The sequence below is a fragment of the Dermochelys coriacea genome, chromosome 4 (genome assembly GCF_009764565.3).
Source record: "Dermochelys coriacea isolate rDerCor1 chromosome 4, rDerCor1.pri.v4, whole genome shotgun sequence".
NCBI classification, from domain to species: Eukaryota; Metazoa; Chordata; order Testudines; family Dermochelyidae; genus Dermochelys; species Dermochelys coriacea.
In genome coordinates, this window is record NC_050071.1 from 10,084,786 (window position 1) to 10,107,710 (window position 22,925).

The 22,925-nt window shown below is 44.9% G+C and overlaps 1 protein-coding gene across 3 annotated transcripts in view; it reads left to right on the top strand.

The window, feature by feature from the left end:
- The first annotated feature begins 197 nt into the window (after nucleotides 1-197).
- Nucleotides 198-22,925, top strand: part of CSGALNACT1 (chondroitin sulfate N-acetylgalactosaminyltransferase 1) — a 102,645-nt gene continuing 79,917 nt past the window's right edge. The window contains exons 1-2 of one of the 3 annotated variants that reach the window (XM_043513999.1): nucleotides 198-1,966; nucleotides 16,336-16,421. The gene's annotated coding sequence lies outside the window, so the exon portion shown is untranslated. Of the gene's footprint in view, nucleotides 1,967-15,400; nucleotides 15,890-15,910; nucleotides 16,227-16,335; nucleotides 16,422-22,925 lie in introns of those variants that run through there. The other 2 variants (XM_038400705.2, XM_043514000.1) reach the window with 2 other exon arrangements.

The following is a 22,925-nucleotide window of genomic DNA, read 5'->3' on the forward strand; positions in this document are numbered from 1 at the left end:
CCCCGTCGCCAGGGCGATAAAGCCCCCACCCCATCACCAGGGTGACCGCATTCCCCCATCGCCCTGGTGAGAAAGCCCCCACCCCATCACCAGGGTGACCGCATTCCCCCATCGCCCTGGTGAGAAAGCCCCCACCCCATCACCAGGGTGACCGCATTCCCCCATCGCCCTGGTGAGAAAGCCCCCATCCCATCACCAGGGTGACCGCATTCCCCCATCGCCCTGGTGAGAAAGCCCCCACCCCATCACCAGGGTGACCGCATTCCCCCATCGCCCTGGTGAGAAAGCCCCCATCCCATCACCAGGGTGACCGCATTCCCCCATCGCCATGGTGAGAAAGCCCCCACCCCATCACCAGGGTGACCGCATTCCCCCATCGCCATGGTGATAAAGCCCCCACCCCATCACCAGGGTGACCGCATTCCCCCATCGCCATGGTGAGAAAGCCCCCATCCCATCACCAGGGTGACCGCATTCCCCCATCGCCATGGTGATAAAGCCCCCACCCCATCACCAGGGTGACTGCATTCCCCCATCGCCATGGTGAGAAAGCCCCCATCCCATCACCAGGGTGACCGCATTCCCCCATCGCCATGGTGATAAAGCCCCCACCCCATCACCAGGGTGACTGCATTCCCCCATCGCCATGGTGATAAAGCCCCCATCCCATCACCAGGGTGACCGCATTCCCCCATCGCCATGGTGATAAAGCCCCCACCCCATCACCAGGGTGACTGCATTCCCCCATCGCCATGGTGAGAAAGCCCCCCACCCCATCACCAGGGTGACCGCATTCCCCCATCGCCCTGGTGAGAAAGCCCCCATCCCATCACCAGGGTGACTGCATTCCCCCATCGCCATGGTGAGAAAGCCCCCATCCCATCACCAGGGTGACCGCATTCCCCCATCGCCATGGTGAGAAAGCCCCCATCCCATCACCAGGGTGACCGCATTCCCCCATCGCCATGGTGATAAAGCCCCCACCCCATCACCAGGGTGACTGCATTCCCCCATCGCCATGGTGATAAAGCCCCCACCCCATCACCAGGGTGACTGCATTCCCCCATCGCCATGGTGAGAAAGCCCCCATCCCATCACCAGGGTGACCGCATTCCCCCATCGCCATGGTGATAAAGCCCCCACCCCATCACCAGGGTGACTGCATTCCCCCATCGCCATGGTGAGAAAGCCCCCATCCCATCACCAGGGTGACCGCATTCCCCCATCGCCATGGTGATAAAGCCCCCACCCCATCACCAGGGTGACTGCATTCCCCCATCGCCATGGTGATAAAGCCCCCATCCCATCACCAGGGTGACCGCATTCCCCCATCGCCATGGTGATAAAGCCCCCACCCCATCACCAGGGTGACTGCATTCCCCCATCGCCATGGTGAGAAAGCCCCCCACCCCATCACCAGGGTGACTGCATTCCCCCATCGCCATGGTGAGAAAGCCCCCATCCCATCACCAGGGTGACCGCATTCCCCCATCGTCCTGGTGATAAAGCCCCCCACCCCATCACCAGCATGACAGCATTTCCCCCATTGCCATGCTGATGGTACCTTTTCCTCCCCTCACCATCACCAGAGTGACAACATTTCCCCCAATACCGTGATAAAACATGAATCCTCCTCTCCCAGCCCCCTCCATTGGCCTGTCTTCTGCAGAAGATCAGACTCTAGATGGTCACAATAGGCCCTTTTGGTCTTAGAATGTATGAGTTTGGGTAACAGCGCAGCAGCCCCTTCCACACACACCCGTTCCTTGGTGCTGACATGGCCCCTTCTACTCTCCTGCTGCCCATTTCAAATCCCCCTCATGGCCGTGGTGGTGGCCTGGTAGTGGTCCCATAACCTTCATGGTTCCCTGTGCTCACCCATTTAGCTTGTTGATAAGGAGTGACATCGCAGTGTACAGGAAACATGTTCCTTTGTCATCTGGCATCTCTCATGTGTCCAATCAGGGTAAGACTCTGCCTGCGGTCCTGTCCTTGCTCTTCTTGTGGCCCTGAGGGCTGTTGGTTATATACCCATCATTTTCCATTATGACACAGTGGCCTCTGTATAGACTCCCATTATAGGCACAGGTTTAATCTTTCATCCCAGTACAGTTTTATACTTGGACTGACCTGGGTTTTTCTGGTGTCAAGCCCTTTAGAATTGCTCTGAGATGCTATAAGGTTTGGTTATTTTGTATTTGAGCTTGTTGCATTTTCTTTATAGAAATGGATAGTACTTAAATTGTTTTTGCTTCAGACTTTTCTTCCTGCTGTAACTCGGTTTCACTATTTACAGGGGGTTAGGAAGCATGTTCTTTGTAAGAAAATCCTCTTTGAACTTAGTCGCGAAAAGAAAAGGAGTACTTGTGGCACCTTAGAGACTAACAAATTTATTTGAGCATAGAGTATGTTGATCACTGAATGCATCCAATGAAGTGAGCTGTAGCTCACGAAAGCTTATGCTCAAATAAATTTGTTAGTCTCTAAGGTGCCACAAGTACTCCTTTTCTTTTTGCGAATACAGACTAACACGGCTGCTACTCTGAAACCTCTCATTATGCAAGGTACTGAATTTAGCCATATGGAGTGGAAATCTATCAACTGCATGAAAAAACTCGTACAGATACAGGTGACATCATCTTCCTTTCCAAATGCAAACAGATGGACATCATACCAAAAGGACTGAAGATAAAAAATCCATTACAATCTACACACTACACAGACTATGCTGACAGCTTGTGCCACACGCTCTAGAAACTGTGGACCTGATCAACATCCTCTACAGCAAACAGGGAAAGATTAAGAATGAGCTCTCAAAATTGAATACTCTCATAAAAAACCAACCTTCCACACAAACTTCCTCATGGCTGGACTTTACAAAAACTAGACGAGCCATTTACAACACACACTTTGCTTCTCTACAAAAGAAAAAAAGGACACTAAACTATCTAAACTACTACATGCCACAAGGGGCCACAACAGTGGTTCCCTTAACCCACCCAGAAATATTGTTAATCTATCCAACTATACTCTTAGCCCAGCAGAAGAATCTGTCCTATCTCGGGGCCTCTCCTTCTGCCCCTCCACCCCCACGAACATGATACAATTCTTGTCCCCTGATGCCCCTACTCGCGCTACATTGATGACATCTTCATCATCTGGACCCATGGAAAAGAAGCCCTTGAGGAATTCCACCATGATTTCAACAATTTCCATCCCACCATCAACCTTAGCCTGGACCAGTCCACACAAGAGATCCCGCTTTCTGGACATTATGGTGCTAATAAGCGATGGTCACATAAACACCACCCTATATCGGAAACCTACTGATCGCTATTCCTACCTGCATGCCTCCAGCTTTCATCCAGACTACATCACACAATCCATTGTCTACAGCCAAGCTCTACGATACAACCGCATTTGCTCCAACCCCTCAAACGGAGACAAACACCTACAAGATCTCTATCAAGCATTCTTACAACTACAATATCCACCTGCTGAAATGAAGAAACAGATTGACAGAGCCAGAAGAGTACCCAGAAGTCACCTACTACAGGACAGGCCCAACAAAGAAAACAACAGAACGCCACTAGCCATCACCTTCAACCCCCAACTAAAACCTCTCCAACGCATCATCAAGGATCTACAACCTACCCTGAAGGACAACCCATCACTCTCACAGATCTTGGGAGACAGGCCAGTCCTTGTTTACAGACAGCCCCCCAACCTGAAGCAAATACTCGCCAGCAACCACACACCGCACAACAGAACCACTAACCCAGGAACATATCCTTGCAACAAAGCCCATTGCCAACTGTGTCCATATATCTATTCAGGGGACACCATCATAGAGCCTAATCACATCAGCAACACCATCAGAGGCTCGTTCACCTGCACATCTACCAACGTGATATATGCCATCATGTGCCAGCAATGCCCCTCTGCCATGTACATTGGTCAAACTGGACAGTCTCTATGTAAAAGAATAAATGGACACAAATCAGACATCAAGAATTATAACATTCAAAAACCAGTTGGAGAACACTTCAATCTCTTTGGTCACTCGATTACAGACCTAAAAGTTGCAATTCTTCAACAAAAAAACTTCAAAACCAGACTCCAATGAGAGACTGCTGAATTGGAATTAATTTGCAAACTGGATACAATTAACTTAGGCTTGAATAGAGACTGTGAGTGGATGGGTCATTACACAAAGTAAAACTATTTCCCCATGTTTATTATCCCGCCCCCCCCACTGTTCCTCAGACGTTCTTGTCAACTGCTGGAAATGGCCCCCTTGATTATCACTAGAAAAGGTTTTCCCCCTCACCCTCTCCTGCTGGTAGTAGCTCACCTTAAGTGATCACTCTCGTTACAGTGTGTATGGTAACACCCACTGTTTCATGTTCTCTATGTATATAAATCTCCCCACTATATTTTCCACTAAATGCATCCGATGAAGTGGGCTGTAGCTCACGAAAGCTTATACTCAAATAAATTTGTTAGTCTCTAAGGTGCCACAAGTCCTCCTTTTCTTTTTGCGAATACAGACTAACACGACTGCGACTCTGAAACCTTTGAACTTACTGTAAGTTTGCTGCTTTGTCACCTGTGTATCCCTATGCCTATCCATTTGTCAGAGCTGTTTAAAGGTGGACAAATATTGCCCCATAGAGCTAAGTCAAAAGCCATTCACAAGCACTGGGCCAATGAAGATAATCATCCAAGTAGTGTTTGCCTCATTCTGGACTCTGCTTTGTTAGCAGTGATAATTTATGCCAGCTCATGTATTGTAGATATACAGAATAACGGAGCATCATGGGCACACTGAAGAAATCTTGCCAAAGTGTTTAAAAGGCCCAGTGGGACATGTAGGAGAATGCCAGCATAGTGTGTACCTGAACCCAATTTTGCTTTTTGCCAACATAGTGCCGCAAGGCTGACAGAATCAAAGGATTTTTGGCAGCAGCTAATTACAAAGTCCATTTGTCATACAGCACCTCAGTCTAATCGGGTGCAGCAGCACATCAGCTGTGCAATGTAAGAACTCTGCTGTCTTTCATGCACAAATTATAACATCACAATAGAATATACCCACTATAATTGAACCAGGGCCAAGAGTAAGCAGATGCAGCAGTGACAAGGCTGTAGAGTGTATCTGAAAGTCATCAGGGAACAATCTATCAGGGAAGATGGTAGTGCTTATTACTTAGTTCTGCCATGAATGCAGGGGACTGGACTAGATGACCTCTTGAGGTTCCTTCCAGTCCTTCGATTCTATGTGGCATCAGCTTCATCAGAACACAAAGATGGCACAACTATCACTATTCACATGGCAACAATATCTCCAGATTGTCTCACCTGCCACCCTTACAGCCACAGACAATAGATGTCTGTGGATGGATAAGTAGATTGCATGTATTTTACCACAGCCACTTCACTGCTAGTTGTTATGCATGTGCTCTAAGATCACTTGACACAGAGCAAAAATACTCTGCCAAGGAAAGTCGCATGGGGCATCACAGCTAGTGTGGAGGCACACATGCTCTGCACAGATGGCCCTGTGTCAGTGGTGGATTCCCAAGATACATGTGGATCTCAGTGATTGTGAAGTCTGTGGGCTGGACTCGGTACTTCTCCCAGGGGGCCAAACTCCACAAGTTCTATCTACTAAAGAAACTGCAAGGGGAACCTTGTATAATTTTACTCTTCCTGTTCCCCTTCCATGTGTTTTCCCATTATATGGCAAGATGTGGGCCAATAGTTATATGAGAGTCTATGAAGATAACAACTTTATTCATAAAGCAGCAGCAGACAGGAAAAGCTCAATTACTCCAGGGAAAGACCCAGAAGTGTCTGAAATCTTGGACTGTTGCTACTTTCTGAATAAATCCTTAATAAAATACCAAGAGAGATTTTGTATGCAGTGTAGTTGTAGCCGTGTCGGTTCCAGGATATTAGACAAGATAGATGAGATAATATCTTTTATTGGACCAATTTCTGTTGATGAAAGAGACAAGCTTTTGAGCCACACAGAGGACAAAAAGAAGGTGTTAGTGGGTTGCAGATTGTTGTAATAAACACTAAATCCAATGTTTCTGTTCAGACCATGATTTTTAGTGTCTAGCAGAGTAATGAATGTACTGATCTACAGGGGCAACATTCCCCCCCCCCACACACACACACCTGGTTGTCACCTACCAACCCACACTGAAATAAAGGGATTATCTGCCCAGGGGAAGATCTTTCTGCCAAGGGGCAGGAAGGGAAGAGTTGTGTGGGGGAGGTTGGAGGAATGTTGTGCTGGGGAGGGGATATAATTGCAAGATGAGGGGTGTTTTCTGTAAATTATTTGATTATTTAATTTGCCTGTTACAATATAATATTCCGATAATCGTTAACTTGATCCCCCATGTATTTGCATGCAATGCTTGTGAAAGGTGTAGGTCTGATAGCCCTGGACTGGTGAAAGAAGTCCTGTACTGATCTACAGGGGCAACATTCCCCCACGCACTGCCCTGACAGCATGACTCACGTGATTTGGGGATGGAGGAGGGGAGTCTACCTATAGGGGTAACAGGGCTAGTGCAGTCTCCGTTGCCTATGCAGGTCTTGGCCTCTCTTATGAGTCTGCAATTAGCAGAAGATGGGAACGGGAACTGAACTGACCCACCAAATATCCATCAGATGGAAACAGCATTCATCCCCTAGCCAGTGGAGCTGGATTAAAACTGGTAATCTGCAGAAGAAAGCTTGTGTAGCTCATTAGCAATTCAGATTCATCAAGTTTCACAATAGTACTAACCTAAAAGGGGGCTCCACAGGTCTATATTGCATTAAAAAAAGAAAAAAAACAAGCCCACAATCAAACTACATTACAGAACATTGCAAAATTAAGCACTCACAAATTGGGCAATGCCAGCATTAAAGCTGCCTGTGGAACCTTAGTTCTGCCCCCACGTGCATAAGCATTATGGTACAGTCTTTAATTATATGCCTGTGTTTGCTAGGTGATAGTAAAATGTTAGGAATTAAGATCCCAGAGATCTAGTCCTGGCTCAGGGAGCAGAGTGTGGTCTGAACAGAGGTTACATAGCATAGCATAGCCTAGCATGTTGATTTGACACATTGCGGATCAAAGTGGTCAATCCTTTCATGAAGCTAAAATTCCTGAAATCCAGAGCACTAAAAACCCTAGGCTATAGTAGCTAGAACTGGTCCTGTGCTTGCCACAGTACTCCATATTTTAGGCTGTGTGCCCAAAATATTTGTATTCAGTGCTCTGGGTTTCTTTGTCTGGAATTTAAGTGGGTGGCAGTGAATGAATTTATCACCAACTCACTTAAGTGTTACAAGGCAAATTAAAACTGCAGGACGTTTACAAGAATAATTGCATGCTCACAGCTGAAAACTTGCTGTTTTGTTAAGGAATAGTACATTGTGTTGACGTTTGCAGGATCATGGTCCAAAATAGATTCAGTCAGGACAAAGGACGTTGCCTCTAAAATTGGGATTGTCCAGATGAATGAGGGGACTAGTGACAACCTTTGCCCAGTTTCAATGCAACCCTGGCTGCACAGCCTGTTCTGGGAGCTGCTCCACTAGTTGGGGGTGCAGAGACAAGCTACAGAGGTGTTGCACTCACTGTCTCTTTCCTCGCTTCTCCTTGTTTTCTCCTCTCTTAGGAGTGGGGACCCAGGCAGTTCTGACACCATGTCTGTTTTGCAGGCACAAGCAAGGAGGAGTGCAGAAGAGCACCTGTGATTATGTTAAAAGAAAAGGAGTACTTGTGGCACCTTAGAGACTAACAAATTTATTAGAGCATAAGCTTTCGTGAGCTACAGCTCACTTCATCAGATGCATTTGGTGGAAAAAACAGAGGAGAGATCTATATACACACAGAGAGAACATGAAACAATGGGTTTATCATACATACTGTAAGGAGACCAGGGATAGCTCAGTGGCTTGAGCATTGGCCTGCTAAACCCAGGGTTGTGAGTTCAATCCTTGAGGGGGCCATGTAGGGATCTGGGGCAAAAATCTGTGTAGACTGAAGTCAGTAAGTGAAGAACATTTCATTGAACCTGCTGTAAGGATTAATAGGATGTGGGACAATGCCTGTACTGTAAGGAGAGTGATCACTTAAGATAAGCCATCACCAGCAGCAGGGGGGGAAAGGAGGAAAACCTTTCATGGTGACAAGCAAGGTAGGCTAATTCCAGCAGTTAACAAGAATATCAGAGGAACGGTGGGGTGGGGTGGGGGGGAGAAATACCATGGGGAAATAGTTTTACTTTGTGTAATGACTCATCCATTCCCAGTCTCTATTCAAGCCTAAGTTAATTGTATCCAGTTTGCAAATTAATTCCAATTCAGCAGTCTCTCGTTGGAGTCTGTTTTTGAAGCTTTTTTGTTGAAGGATAGCCACTCTTAGGTCTGTGATCGAGTGACCAGAGAGATTGAAGTGTTCTCCAACTGGTTTTTGAATGTTATAATTCTTGACGTCTGATTTGTGTCCATTCATTCTTTTACGTAGAGACTGTCCAGTTTGGCCAATGTACATGGCAGAGGGGCATTGCTAGCACATGATGGCATATATCACATTGGTAGATGCGCAGGTGAACGAGCCTCTGATATTGTGGCTGATGTGATTAGGCCCTATGATGGTATCCCCTGAATAGGATCTACAACCTATCCTGAAGGATGACCCATCACTCTCACAGATCTTGGGAGACAGGCCAGTCCTTGCTTACAGACAGCCCCCCAATCTGAAGCAAATACTCACCAGCAACCACACACCACACAACAGAACCACTAATCCAGGAACCTATCCTTGCAACAAAGCCCGTTGCCAACTCTGTCCACACATCTATTCAGGGGATACCATCATAGGGCCAAATCACATCAGCCACACTATCAGAGGCTCGTTCACCTGCGCATCTACCAATGTGATATATGCCATCATGTGCCAGCAATGCCCCTCTGCCATGTACATTGGCCAAACTGGACAGTCTCTACGTAAAAGAATGAATGGACACAAATCAGACATCAAGAATTATAACATTCAAAAACCAGTTGGAGAACACTTCAATCTCTCTGGTCACTCGATTACAGACCTAAGAGTGGCTATCCTTCAACAAAAAAGCTTCAAAAACAGACTCCAACGAGAGACTGCTGAATTGGAATTAATTTGCAAACTGGATACAATTTAACTTAGGCTTGAATAGAGACTGAGAATGGATGAGTCATTACACGAAGTAAAACTATTTCCCCATGGTATTTCTCCTCCCCCACCCCACCCCCCACTGTTTCTCTGATATTCTTGTTAACTGCTGGAATTAGCCTACCTTGCTTGTCACCATGAAAGGTTTTCCTCCTTTCCCCCCCCTGCTGCTGGTGATGGCTTATCTTAAGTGATCACTCTCCTTACAGTATGTATGATAAACCCATTGTTTCATCTATGTTCTATGTTCTCTGTGTGTGTATATAGATCTCTCCTCTGTTTTTTCCACCAAATGCATCCGATGAAGTGAGCTGTAGCTCACGAAAACTTATGCTCTAATAAATTTGTTAGTCTCTAAGGTGCCACAAGTACTCCTTTTTGCGAATACAGACTAACAGGGCTGCTACTCTGAAACCTGTGATTATGTTGGATCATATTAAAGAAGTTCTGTATTAAAATCACAAATGAATTTGATTCTCCATAGTTTAAATTCCAGGGTATTACTAATTAAGAGGTTTCTTGGTTTTTGGTACTGTTTCTCTCCCTCTATGTGTGAAACTTGCAAGCTGCTAATTGTGTTAGTACATTCTAAGACAGAGTCTGTTCTTAAAGCAATTCTTTGTAAAACAACTACTCACACAGAGAGAGACTCAAAGCAATACTGCGTAACAACAGAAACAGCACCCAGAGACTCCCTGCCCTTTTGTTGTATTCATCTCGCTTTGTTAACAATTGTGATTAAAATAAAGATAGAGGATGGATGTGGATGGATGCTTGGTGTGGATAATAACTGAATGATTAGGGAGATGCCAGCCTAAGAATCCAGTGTCCGTCGGCTGAAGAAAGCGTCAAGTGGAAATAACCAGAGGACCCCCGGAGGGCAGACTGGAATCCACCCAACAGCCTCAAGAATGGGAGAACCAAAGAACAAGATAACATCTGGCTGTCAGGAATGTGCCATCTGCTGATTGATTCAGCAACAGCATGATGAAGCAATTCCCATCGACTGGCATAGGAAGAAATTCCTATCAAAATGGACTCTAGAAAGTGAGAACTTTGGGGTCTGATTCTAGAAACCAATTTCCAGGAGCATCAGATGAGCACCTAACAAGGCCCTGCTCCCTCCTCAAGTCCAGGCCACCAGGCCAGTGGCTTGGCATGAGCAACTCTAAGGCTGGTAACTATGATAACAACCTTGCAGAACCTCTGTGTGTGTGTGTGTGTGAATGAATGTGTGAATAAATATGAAATTGAATGGAATGTTATAGCTATAACTAACTGCTTACTATGATTCTTTCTGTATTCACAATAAATGTGGTATTTTGCCTTTTCTCCTTTAATAAGATCCTGCTGGTTTTTATTTTATTGGTATAACAGTTACACCAGAGGAAAGTACTTTATCCATTATAACACAGAAGAAGTGACACGGGCAGTCAGCACTACTTTCAGGTGAATCTCCAGTTAACTCCTCCATTTCCTTACTGCACAGGGATTGGGGAATCCATTCAGTGACCAGTTGGTCCTGCCTCCAGAGCATATGGATTCCCTGAGCTCCATCTATGACACTGGTCCAAAATAAGTTCAGTTAGACAAGGGACATTTATTTGAAATTGGAATTGTCTGGCTGAATTAGGGGACTAGTGACAACCACACTGGGCTTCCATGCTATCTCCCAGCACTCTTCCCTGCCAGCTCAGCTCAGCTTTACTGCAGGCATGCTGCCAATCTGGGCCTCACCTGGCTGCAGCTACCCCAGATCCCTCTTTATATGGCAGGGTTCTTCAGTGTAGAAAGGGTCAACAGAAAAGGCATTGTGGTTTGGGACTGTATTACCTTTTCCAGGTGGGTGGAGCTGGCAGTGTCTCCCTCTAGTTCTTCCCTATGTCCACATGTTCCCTCTTCCTGCACAGATCTTGGACCCCATGGAGACTCAAAAGGGTTCCATGTGGGCCCAGAGATCTGGGTGCATGGAGCTGGTTGCAAGATGGGGTGTTAATATGGAGAAGATCACCCTCCTAAAGACAGTAACCTGCTTGGACTATTTTTCTCCTAGAAGCTTGAAGCTTCTAAAATATACCTTAACAAAGCCCATAGATAGCACCTATCAGCATGTAACAATGTCCCTGAACAGCCCCCGCTGGGGACTGAACCCTGGACCTGTGGATCTAAAAATATGAACCATTTCTGACTGAAGTAAAGAATCAGACTAGTTATCTAAGGGTAAATCTAGCCTGCAATTAGATACCTGTGGCTGGCCCATTCCAGCTGACTAGTGCTTATGGGGCTCAGGCTAAGAGGCTGTTTAATTGAGGTGTAGACCTTAGGGCTCAGGCTGCAGCCTGAGCTCAGGGACTCTCCCATCTTGCAGGGTCCTAGAGCCTGGACTCCAGGCTGAGCCCAAACATCTTCACTGCAATTAAACAGTCCCTTAGGCTGAGCCCCGGTAGCCCCATGGGTCACCCACACGTTTTTAATTGCAGGGTAGATGTACCATAAGGTACATCTAAGGGTATGTCAACACTGGAATAAAAGACCCACAGCACAGCTGCAGCTGGCCTGGGTCAGCTGACTCAGGCTGCAGGGCTAAAACTTGCTGTGTAGGTGTTCAGGCGGGACGGCAGGCTTTAGGACCATCCCCTGTGACAGTCTGTATCTCTATGTTCTTCACCCTTTTTCAAAACTGTGATGAATTTTGTACAAAGTATGCTTTGTTAGTTATCATTTGAAAACTCATAATTTGGTTGCTGACCGTTAATCTCCTGGTAAAATACATGTGGCAACATTGTATGTAAAGCAGGGGTGGCCAACCTGTGGCTCCGGAGCCACATAGTGCCTATACAAGGAGCCGTATATTAACCTCTGAAGAGCCACGACTCCAGGGCTGGAGCTACAGGGACCAACTTTCCAATGTGCTGGGAGTGCTCACTGCTCAACCTCTGGCTCTGCCACAGGCCCTGCCCCCACTCCACCCCTTCCCAACGAACTCCCCTGAGCCTGCAGTTCCCTCACTTCTCCCCCTCCCAGCTGATTGGGAGGTGGGGGTGGGAGGGAGCGGAAGGTGCTGATCGAGGAGGCTGCTGGTGGGTGGGAGGTGCTGGGAGCTGATAGGGGGTTACTGACATATTGCTGTGGCTCTTTGGCAATGTACACTGGTAAATTCTGCCTCCTTCTCAAGCTCAGGTTGGCCACCCATGATGTAAAGTTATAAAATTCTACTGTGTAACATTACTGAGACATGATCCAAGTTTAGAAAAGCAGGCACAAACCAATTCCTCAAAATAAAAGACAAACTGATGCCTCAGCAAGGTGTCAACAAAATCAAATGGATTGTTACCTGGTTAAGCAGCCACTCTTCGGCAGGAAAGAGGGCGTGATATTATTTTCAAAGAAAAAGCTATAAGAAAGAAGAACAGTGGCCCCAAAATACTCCTCCCTTTCTCTCTGCTTATGGCATCAGCAACACCTGAAGGACACTGAAATTAACACTGAACAGGGGGAGGGGTATTGCCTGAAAGGATTCCAGCCAGTAAGACTTCTAGAGTATGTGGTAAGAGAAACCTATGCTTTGAATTCATTTGGCTTGTTGAGTTAAATATTAATTGTTTTATCTTTTATTTTCTTGTGACCAATTCTGACTTTTATGCCTCATTACTTGTAATCACTTAAAATCCATCTTTCTGTAGTTGATAAACTTGTTTTATCTAAACCAGTGCATGTATGGAAAACTTCATTTAGGATTATAACATCTGTGCATATCGCTTTCTATTATGAAATGATGGACTTTATATGAGCTTGTATTGTCAGCGAGGGTACTGGGCAGAACAAGATGCACATTTTTAAGGGAACATTTGGGACTGGGAGTTTGCTGGTGTTACTCACAGTGTAATTCATGGGTGGCTGGCTATAGCAATCATACTGTATAGCTAGGAGTAATTTACATGCTGGAGGCTGTGTGAGAGCAGACCAGGAGTTGTTGCCCGCTAGGGTTACAACGCAGGCTACCCTCTGCCCTGCTACCCAGGTAACACATTGTGGGCTGCATATACACTTAAGTAACCCACCAAATAGTAATAACAGGCACAGAGTAACCTGTATGTTACTTAATCCCCTTGTCCATTGTGTTAATACCAGTTCTCCTTTGCTTACATGCTTGATGTTCTTCATCCTTCTAGCACTTTGAGTGAATTTTGTTTGCAGTTCACTGGGGTTCCTGCACCATTTACTCTTTGATTTTGCAATATATATATATTTAAATCTGTATTGATTTTACAGGAGATGTCTGTTACTGCCCTTGCAGCCATCTTGTGTTCTCAGCTTACTGGCTTTATACAAGCTCAGCCCGCCCCGCCCATCTGGGCTTCATCTGGCTCTCACACAGGTGCAGCCTGTCAAGTTAATTGTCCTAATAACCTGCTCTGCCTTTTGTGAGATGGGCACTCTTGTGAAAACTGACCATTTATTCCTACTCTTTGTTTTCTATCTTTGAACTAGTTCCTGATTCATGAGAGATCTTTCCTTTTATCCCATGACTGCCTATTTTGCTAAAGAGCCTTTGGTCTGGAACTTCATCAAAGGCTTTCTGGAAGTCCAAAACCTGCTACAGAGAGGAAACTCTGGAGTTTGGGGGTTCAAGGGAGGAGCTGACAGAGATGCTTCTAGTCCATCAGGCATCTACGTCTCTCCTACTGTCCTATCAGTGTGACAGCCTGGGATGCATGCACAAATGGCAATTTTCCATAGCTTATAATTTGATCAAACTAAGATGGAATTTCATGGGACAGCAAAAGGCACCTCTTTTTGACCCCAGAGCTACCCTCTTTCTAAGTCCAGTTCTCTATTCCAAACCCCTGAAGTGCTAGAGCTGTTCAGAAGTCCAGTCAAACAAAGGTATAGCCCAAAGTACAGATTATTCATTGGTCTTATTCTCAGAAAAGATTAAACCTTTTTGGATCAAACTTAACAAAAAATTCAGCTTCATGCAAACACCACACATGGCTCATTCAATCATTGAGTCTGAAATTTCAAAAGTTTTAGGCATCTGAAAACTGCATTATAATAGGAAGTATTAGGCAGCCTTAATAGTAGGTATTGCTACTGCTCATCCTACAACCGTTATACTATCTGTAACTCCTCTTAGCCCTGCCCAGCTATTTGACCTGGTTTCTGCTTCTCCTACACACTGGTGAAAGAATTGTTAATTGAATCGTGAATATTCTCTGCACAGCTACTCCTGTGCAATTCCACTAAAGGCAATTAGTTACACCTGGGTTACCTCCCTGCACACAATAAGTTGGCTAGGTATAACGGAGGGCAAACAACCATCAAGTGGTCTGTGGAATCTCTAGGACTAAGTAAGAGATGCATTGTATAAGTACAGTCCCTTCCTAAAACTATTTTCTAAGCTAGGGGTGGGTAAACTTTTTGACCTGACGGCCACATTGGGGAATAGAAATTGTATGGTGGGCCATGAATGGTCACAGAATTAGGATTGGGGTGCCGGAGGGGGTGAGGGCTTTGTGGTGGGGATGGGGATGAGGAGTTTGGGGTGTAGGAGGGTGTTCTGGGCTGGGACTGAGGGATTCGGAAAGCAAGAGGGGGATCATGGCTGGGGCAGGGGTGTGGGAAGGGGTGCAAGTTCTGGTTGGGGATGTGAGCTCTGGGGTGGGGCTGAGGATGAGAGGTTTGAGGTGTAGGAGGGTGCTCCGGGCTGGGATCAAGGAGTTTGGAGAGCGGGAGGGGGATCAGGGTTGGGGCAGGGGCTTGGGGTGTGGGAAGAGGTTCGGGGGTGCAGGCTCTGAGTGGCACTTACCTCAAGCAGCTCCCGGAAGCAGTGGCATTTCCCTTCTCTGGCTCCTACGTGTAGAGCGGCCCCCCACCCTCGGAGCAGGGCCATGCCGTGGCTTCCGGGAGCCCCGTGGTATGGCTTCTGGGAGCCACGTGGTGTGGCCCCCAACCCGGCATCCCAGCTGAAGCACTAGAGCGGGGCAAGCCCCAGACCCCGTTCCCCAGCAGGAGCGCATGGGCCGGCTTAAACGGCCACGGACCGTAGTTTGCCCATCCCTGTTCTAAGTGTGCATTAAATAACATAAAGGCTGGGTTATGCAGTCAATAGGATTCTCTCTACGAGTTCTGGTAATTCGGTGACAAGATTGCCAGTTGGAATATGTATAGATGTTTTCCCCACTTCCTATACATAAGTAAATACCTCTTGTGTGTGTAACTGTCCTCATGCTATGTCGTAAAGCCAGCTGAATGGCATGCATACAGAAACTGTCCTTTAGTGATTGTCTCTTGAAGTAGCATGACTCCTCTGTAAGAGCCTAAGGAGTGGGACTGTATCCAGCCAGCCCTGGGAGAGGATGCTGAGAGCATACTGAAGAGCTGTCTTCAGCCAGGGCTTGCCAGTTTAACAACTCCGTTCACTGTTCTATTTGCACACTGGGCTCTTTGACGCAACAGAAAGAGCTGCCTTTTTTTTTTTTCCTTCCTCTTAAATCTGCCTGGCCAATTTAAAGCTTGTGGATTCTTTCTTCCCCCTCAGGGAAAGCTTATGAGAGGATTTTCTTTTTTTAACAGTTCATTCCATGAAACTGTCCCCCCCCCCCCCCCCCGCAGATTGTTTGCCGTCAGGAAACACTGAAGCTGAACACAAAGCTTTCATTGCAGGTCAGTAGCTGAACTGTTGTTTTAGCAAGTACCAGAGTTTGCTAGAGACAAGTTAGCAAAGTTGTATCATTCCAGTGAATGCAAAGCTGCCTTCTTAGTGGAAATTTTAGTTTAGCTCTTCAGGAGTTTGTCATCTTTGTCATGGAAACAAATGGGCCAAATTGATGCCTGGTGTCACTTTATTGAGAATAGTGGTGTAAATCAAAGGGTCAGTCTCCCTCTGTGTCATTTAATTACTGTATGGTTTCATTCACTTAACATTTAGTAAGACCTACAAGGAATTTTCAGGACAGCTATCTTTTTTTCTCTTATTTTGTAAGAATTATACTTTTGACTTGTAAGTCACTCCTTTTTACCGGTGTTCCTTCAAAAGCCTATTACTACTTTGTACAGGCATTCTGCAGGGAAGGCAGTTATATACAATTGTCTTTTGTATTTCCTTTTAGACTTCTATCAAAAGACCTAAAATTAGTTGCATCAGGAAGGAAGGATGTAGGTGTATCGTTATTGCTCTTTCCAGCCTGTAATTGAGGTAAGTCACTCATTCTGCTTTCCTTGTCTCTGAAATTAGTCTTTGAAATGGACTCGTTGTTCTCCTCTGTACTGTATTTATGGGCATCCTCCTTTTATTTGCTATTTATTCACTTTTCTCCAGTCTGATTAAAAACAGATGGTTGATCAAGTCGGAATTGTAAAACTGTTTAATTAAATCCTGCACTTTTTATTTCAATGCAACCCCAGGTAATTCTTCTTCCTCTCCTCCCCCCTCATTATCATCATGGTAAAGAGTGTGGGTGTGTGGATATTGGGCTGGTCAATTCTCACACCAACTTTGCAAAATGGAAAAGATTTTGACTCCCATATTAAGCACTTTTCTCTGTGCTGGCTTTCTGGGAGTATGTGAGTTTAATTGGATTTGTTTCAGAACACATTGAATATATTTCCTACCAGGCACGCTTTTTAAAAATGAGATCTTGAAGCTAAACAGGCAACCAACAAAATAATAATTTCCATCAGGCTGTGGATTTTCATTCCCCTCAAAATCCCCTGGGATTATGAAGAAATTCATAACTTTCCAAAATATCAAGTCAATATTGATAGAGCCCAGTTCATGTGACAGATGGGGTGGTGGCATTGGCTCTACACAATTGTTGAAAATAAAATTGTAGTGAATGTTACAGTTAGTCTGAATGATTATTCTCTGGGGAACTAAAGAATTATTAATTTAGTTGATTTTATTTTTCAAATGAGTTGAGCTCTGATTAGCACTGTGGAGAGACTGATTGTCCTTCCAGAGTTAAGATTGCAGCAAGCAAGTTATTATGAGTGAGATTTTGACATGCACTCTGTAATTTCATCATTGTTAAATCAATCCATTGGGAACTGTATATGGCACATCTTAGCCAGGGAAAGATTAGTTCAAGGTGAACATTCTGTTGTGTGGAGATGAGGCTTGGGGATGTGTGGGTCAGAACACTTTCAATTTTGAAAATCCTTCTAGCCCTTTCTTTTGGCTCCTCAGATCTCTGAAATGGTTTGCTCAATGACTTTGAAAATGGGCAGGCCTGGCTGAGGAGAGGTGCTTTTCAGTGGTTTGTGGGAGTTGAGGTGCAGTGAAGCTTAGTGGGGGAATTACAAAGCTACAGAGAGTTGTTTTCAAGCACCTATAATAACATATCATTTATAATATCTCCACATGAGTAACTTAAGAAAAAGATAGTTAAGGTTCAATAGATTTTAGAACTTTCTTCAACATCAAGCCAAATCTTTGCAACCCTCTCTATCAGATACTTCTCGGGGGGGGGGGGGACATATATATCCTCTAACTCAAAAGATTAGAAATGCACAATGAAGGATTGCAGCCAGTTCCTCACTGACAAGTAACTGCATATTCATTATCACACCAACCAATTTCCAATGTACTTTTGACTTCAGTTTTGCCTTCTTAAGCCTTGAAACTCAACAATGAAATCAACTAGTGTCAAAATATAACATACCTTTTCTGAAATGAATTTTCAACCCAATGGGTATGAATCTCCAGTGTATTACACCACTGGGGCTATACTACCTTTCCTATTGCACCTGCTCTAGGGTGGGGAAACTTGCTTCACCTGTTTAAAGGGGAACTGATGGTGGGTGGGGGGGAGAGGGTGAGGATAAATGACACCAAAGCCAGTGCAGAGTGACAGGATCACTGTTGGGGAGTTGGTTGTGGATCTGAAGTTCATTCTCCCAGGGGCCAGACCCCACCTCTCCTACAGAATGCTTAGGTAGAGATTCTGCAGAGCTGATCTCCTCCGTGGGTTTTGTTGCAGGAGGGAACGGTTTGCCCCAAATGGTTGTGCTTATGATACCGGCTACGTTGTTCCTGTCTTGGTGACATTGATTGTAGTTGTAAAATGCATTGATATAAACACAGCTAGCTAGTCCATAACATTTTGATCTTCCTTAGATAAAACAAAACCTCTGAGATGCTTGGATGAGAACAGCATATGCACATCTGCATTCTTGGATAAGTATCTATCTCCATCTCAATCAATTCTGTCAGAGGTTTGTGCATTCTTTTGCATTTTGCCCTTCTTCATGGCGATAGCAGTAAAATTAGCATGACTGACCAGTAATAACTTCTTCCTGGAGTCACGAAATACTTCAGCCTTACAGCACAACTGAATTTGCTGTATGAAGGGCAGTGTGTCAAGGCTGCTACCCTCAGGGCAAAGCACCTGCTTGTGAGAAAATGGATAGCAGTGCAAAACAGTACACTGAAGCAGCAGAAGCCGCTTTGTAGTGAATGTAGCAATTATATAACAGTGGTAGCAATAATGATTTGCATTATTATATTTTAATTAGATAACGTCACATCCTGTATTCCCTTAGGAGGAACGATTTGCTCATTCTTCCAGTGGATTATGTCAAAGCAGTGGTTGGATTATCACTCAGATCCGATGTAGGATTTTCAGAGGTTTGCCCATCAGTCAGAGTTCAGTCCAATCCCTGCTCAGAGACTGTTTTTTAACATATAGTGCAACAACTCCTCAAGATCAGTTTGATGCCCTTGGTTCTGCCCCACAGTGCTAACTTGTCATTGGTCTCAGAGAAAAATGCCCATTTCTTTGTAACCTATTTCTTAAATGTTGGATGGGTGAAGTCTGTGGCTCCACAGTTTACTCTCACGTCAGACTGAAGTTATTGACCAAGATCTTCAGAAACAGAAGCCTGTGGTTAGGTTATAAAGCCATATTTAGGGACTTAAATAAACAGCCTGATTTTCAAAAGTGTTAAGCGCTCAGCAGCGGCCAGTGATTGGATGGGAGTTCTTAGGTTTTCAGCACTTTTGAAAGTCAGAGCACTTTTGAGATCTGAGTAAGGATTTAGGAGTAAAATTACCCAGAGCACCTGAGTGACTTAGGAACCTGATTGCCTAACTCCTTTGAAAATGGAGCTTAGGCTGCTCAAGTTTTGAAAATGTTACCTTCAAAATCTAATTTTAGAAAATCGTGACCCTTGTGATTAGAGCATGATCAGTAAGTATTGTATGTGTCTGATGTCTGTGTCAATCACTCAGTAGTCGAGAGAGGGGCTAAAAGGTCATCAGTTCTGGAGGATGCATTGTGTGGATTTAGGTTGCTCCAATATGCACTTGGGACTGGACCAAGCTCTCTCTAATCAATCCTAGAATAAGGTGGGCATACATGTGGCTTATATCCACCTCTGTTTCTATTCCTATCCCTCTACCCCATCATTGCTGCACTGGTGCAGCTTAGCCAGATGAGAAAATCTGGCCCTGTATCCCTAAAGATTTGTCAGCATTAGGGATTTTTACACTGGTGTAGCTATACCAATGCACTTACTTCACACTGGGGGTGAACATTCCCATAGCTACATTGGTGTAAAAATCCCTAATGCAGGTGAGCCCTGGGAGTTTCATTTATGCTCAATTGTTGATGCCCTCTCTGTTCCCATGCACTTTATTTAGGAATAATTGGAAGCATATATCTGCTCAACCCAGCCTCTTTTCAGTTTAGATGTCTTTGTTGCAAAGTTTGTACACAGATATTGACAAGATATACAGTATTGTTCAGTGTGACATAAATAACCTACATAAAATTTTTTTCATAAATGGCCTTTAAATAAAGAGAAAAGGAGTACTTGTGGCACCTTAGAGACTAACAAATTTATTAGAGCATAAGCTTTCGTGAGCTACAGCTCATTTCATCGGATGCATTTGGTGGAAAAAACAGAGGGGAGATTGATATACACACACAGAGAACATGAAACAATGGGTTTATCATACACACTGTAAGGAGAGTGATCACTTAAGATAAGCCATCACCAGCAGCGGGGGGGGGGGAACCTTTCATGGTGACAAGCAAGGTAGGCTATTTCCAGCAGTTAACAGGCCAGTCCTTACTTACAGATAGCCCCCCAATCTGAAGCAAATACTCACCAGCAACCACACACCACACAACAGAACCACCAACCCAGGAACCTATCCTTGCAACAAAGCCTGTTGCCAACTCTGTCCACATACCTATTCAGGGGACACCATCATAGGGCCTAATCACATCAGCCACACTATCAGAGGCTCGTTCACCTGCGCATCTACCAATGTGATATATGCCATCATGTGCCAGCAATGCCCCTCTGCCATGTACATTGGTCAAACTGGACAGTCTCTACGTAAAAGAATGAATGGACACAAATCAGACGTCAAGAATTATAACATTCAAAAACCAGTTGGAGAACACTTCAATCTCTCTGGTCACTCGATTACAGACCTAAGAGTGGCTATCCTACAACAAAAAAGCTTCAAAAACAGACTCCAATGAGAGACTGCTGAATTGGAATTAATTTGCAAACTGGATACAATTAACTTAGGCTTGAATAGAGACTGGGAATGGATGAGTCATTACACAAAGTAAACCTATTTCCCCATGTTATTTCTCCCCCCCACCCCGCCCCACCCCCCACTGTTCCTCAGATATTCTTGTTAACTGCTGGAAATAGCCTACCTTGCTTGTCACCATGGAAGGTTTTCCTCCTCCCTCCTCCCCCCCCCGCTGCTGGTGATGGCTTATCTTAAGTGATCACTCTCCTTACATTTTTTTTTCCACCAAATGCATCCGATGAAGTGAGCTGTAGCTCACGAAAGCTTATGCTCTAATAAATTTGTTAGTCTCTAAGGTGCCACAAGTACTCCTTTTCTTTTTTCTCCTTACAGTGTGTATGATAAACCCATTGTTTCATATTCTCTGTGTGTGTATATCAATCTCCCCTCTGTTTTTTCCACCAAATGCATCCGATGAAGTGAGCTGTAGCTCACGAAAGCTTATGCTCTAATAAATTTGTTAGTCTCTAAGGTGCCACAAGTACTCCTTTTCTTTTTGCGAATACAGACTAACACGGCTGCTACTCTGAAACCTGTCTTTAAATAAAGAGCTTCATAAGGGGAAATATAACACACCTGAATGGTGCTTCTAATGCTAGAGCATTAAAAATAAATCAATACATACTTTAGATTAGCCATTTTATCATGACAGTGGAGATGGCTGGCTTAGCGCTATATGTGTTTGGCTGATTTTAGCCATGGAGGCACAAAACAGCCTAAAGAAAATGTCACCTGTCCTCCGACTTCTCTGACTGTGAAATGTGATTTTTACTAGTGATCAGGCCCTGTGGTTTCCTAACACCTAACTACATCAAATATACGTCCCTGGTAATGAACTGCTCCCCAAATATCGCAGCTCTCTCCGAGCATTTGTCAGGAAATGGAAAGCGCTTACTTAATGCAAAAGGAATGAGAGGAAAGAGTCTCAAAGTCATAGGAGAGAGGGAGAAATAACCTGTCCCACTAAAAGAAAAGGAGTACTTGTGGCACCTTAGAGACTAACAAATTTATTAGAGCATAAGCTTTCATGAGCTACAGCTCACTTCATCGGATGCATGTCCCACTAAAACTCCCAACAATTAAAGTTACTAAGATATCAGTGTTTTTAACTTCACAACCTTCAAGACTTTGACTTGAGATACGCACTACATATTTAGTAAACGAACTATTGTATAAAGGAACTCTGGGGCCTTGGTCTTTAGCTGTGGCCAAAAAGAGCTTACAGCACCGTGTGTGTGCGCATGTGTGCGTGCACACACATCTCTAAAGATGAATTTAAACAATCTTTGTACTCCTTAGATCCTGAGGCTGCTCTACATCCCACGCATGACCACTTATCCTGGTTGCCAAAGGTTTCAAGGGGCCAATACGTTAGCCAGGAGTTGCTGGGGTCCATGGAATCCCTGAAAATACCCCTTACAGCAGCTGCAGGGATGTGTTTGTGTAGGAGCCACTGTGCCAGCTCTATGCCACTGGAGGAACCTGCTATGTGGGATGGTCAATGCCTGGCTGTTTACACTGCTTTTAAGGTCACTCTTTCCTAGTGGAGTGTACAAGGCAGCCCCACCCTAGGGACAGTGTGGTCCTGGGATTTTGAGGCATGATGTAGACGTTTCTACAGATCAGTCTGCAGATGTGGTGTCTGGTTTTCTTTGCTGGTCACCATTTGCTTCATCTGGTGAGTCAGAGAATCTAGGTCCATATGGGGAAAAGATTTTTTACTTTGTCAGATACAGAACAGTCTGTTGGTTTCTTACATGCTGGATTGAAGTCCTGCTGACATGGAGCCACTTGAAAGATCAGCACCCTTCTGGAGTGTGTAGAGTTTGGGCTGGTTGGTAAACTGATAATACCATGATCCACACCTACAATACTAAGTCTGGGTGACTTTTGTCACTAGATTTAGGAATTAGTGCTTGTGTTAGGCTTTGTTTCTAGACTGAGCACCTGTAGGAGCTGAGTTTTGAAGAATGCTACTGCAGTCTTTCCTTTGGAGTCCATGGGGATTTGAGTGATGTGCATGTTTTTATACTGATCCCTGATTTCAGAGTCTTTGAATTTCTCTGAGAAGTGCAATCTTACTCTCAGATGAGTCTCCCCTTTTAACTGTGCCATGTATTCCTCCATTCTGGCGGTCCAGAATCTGGC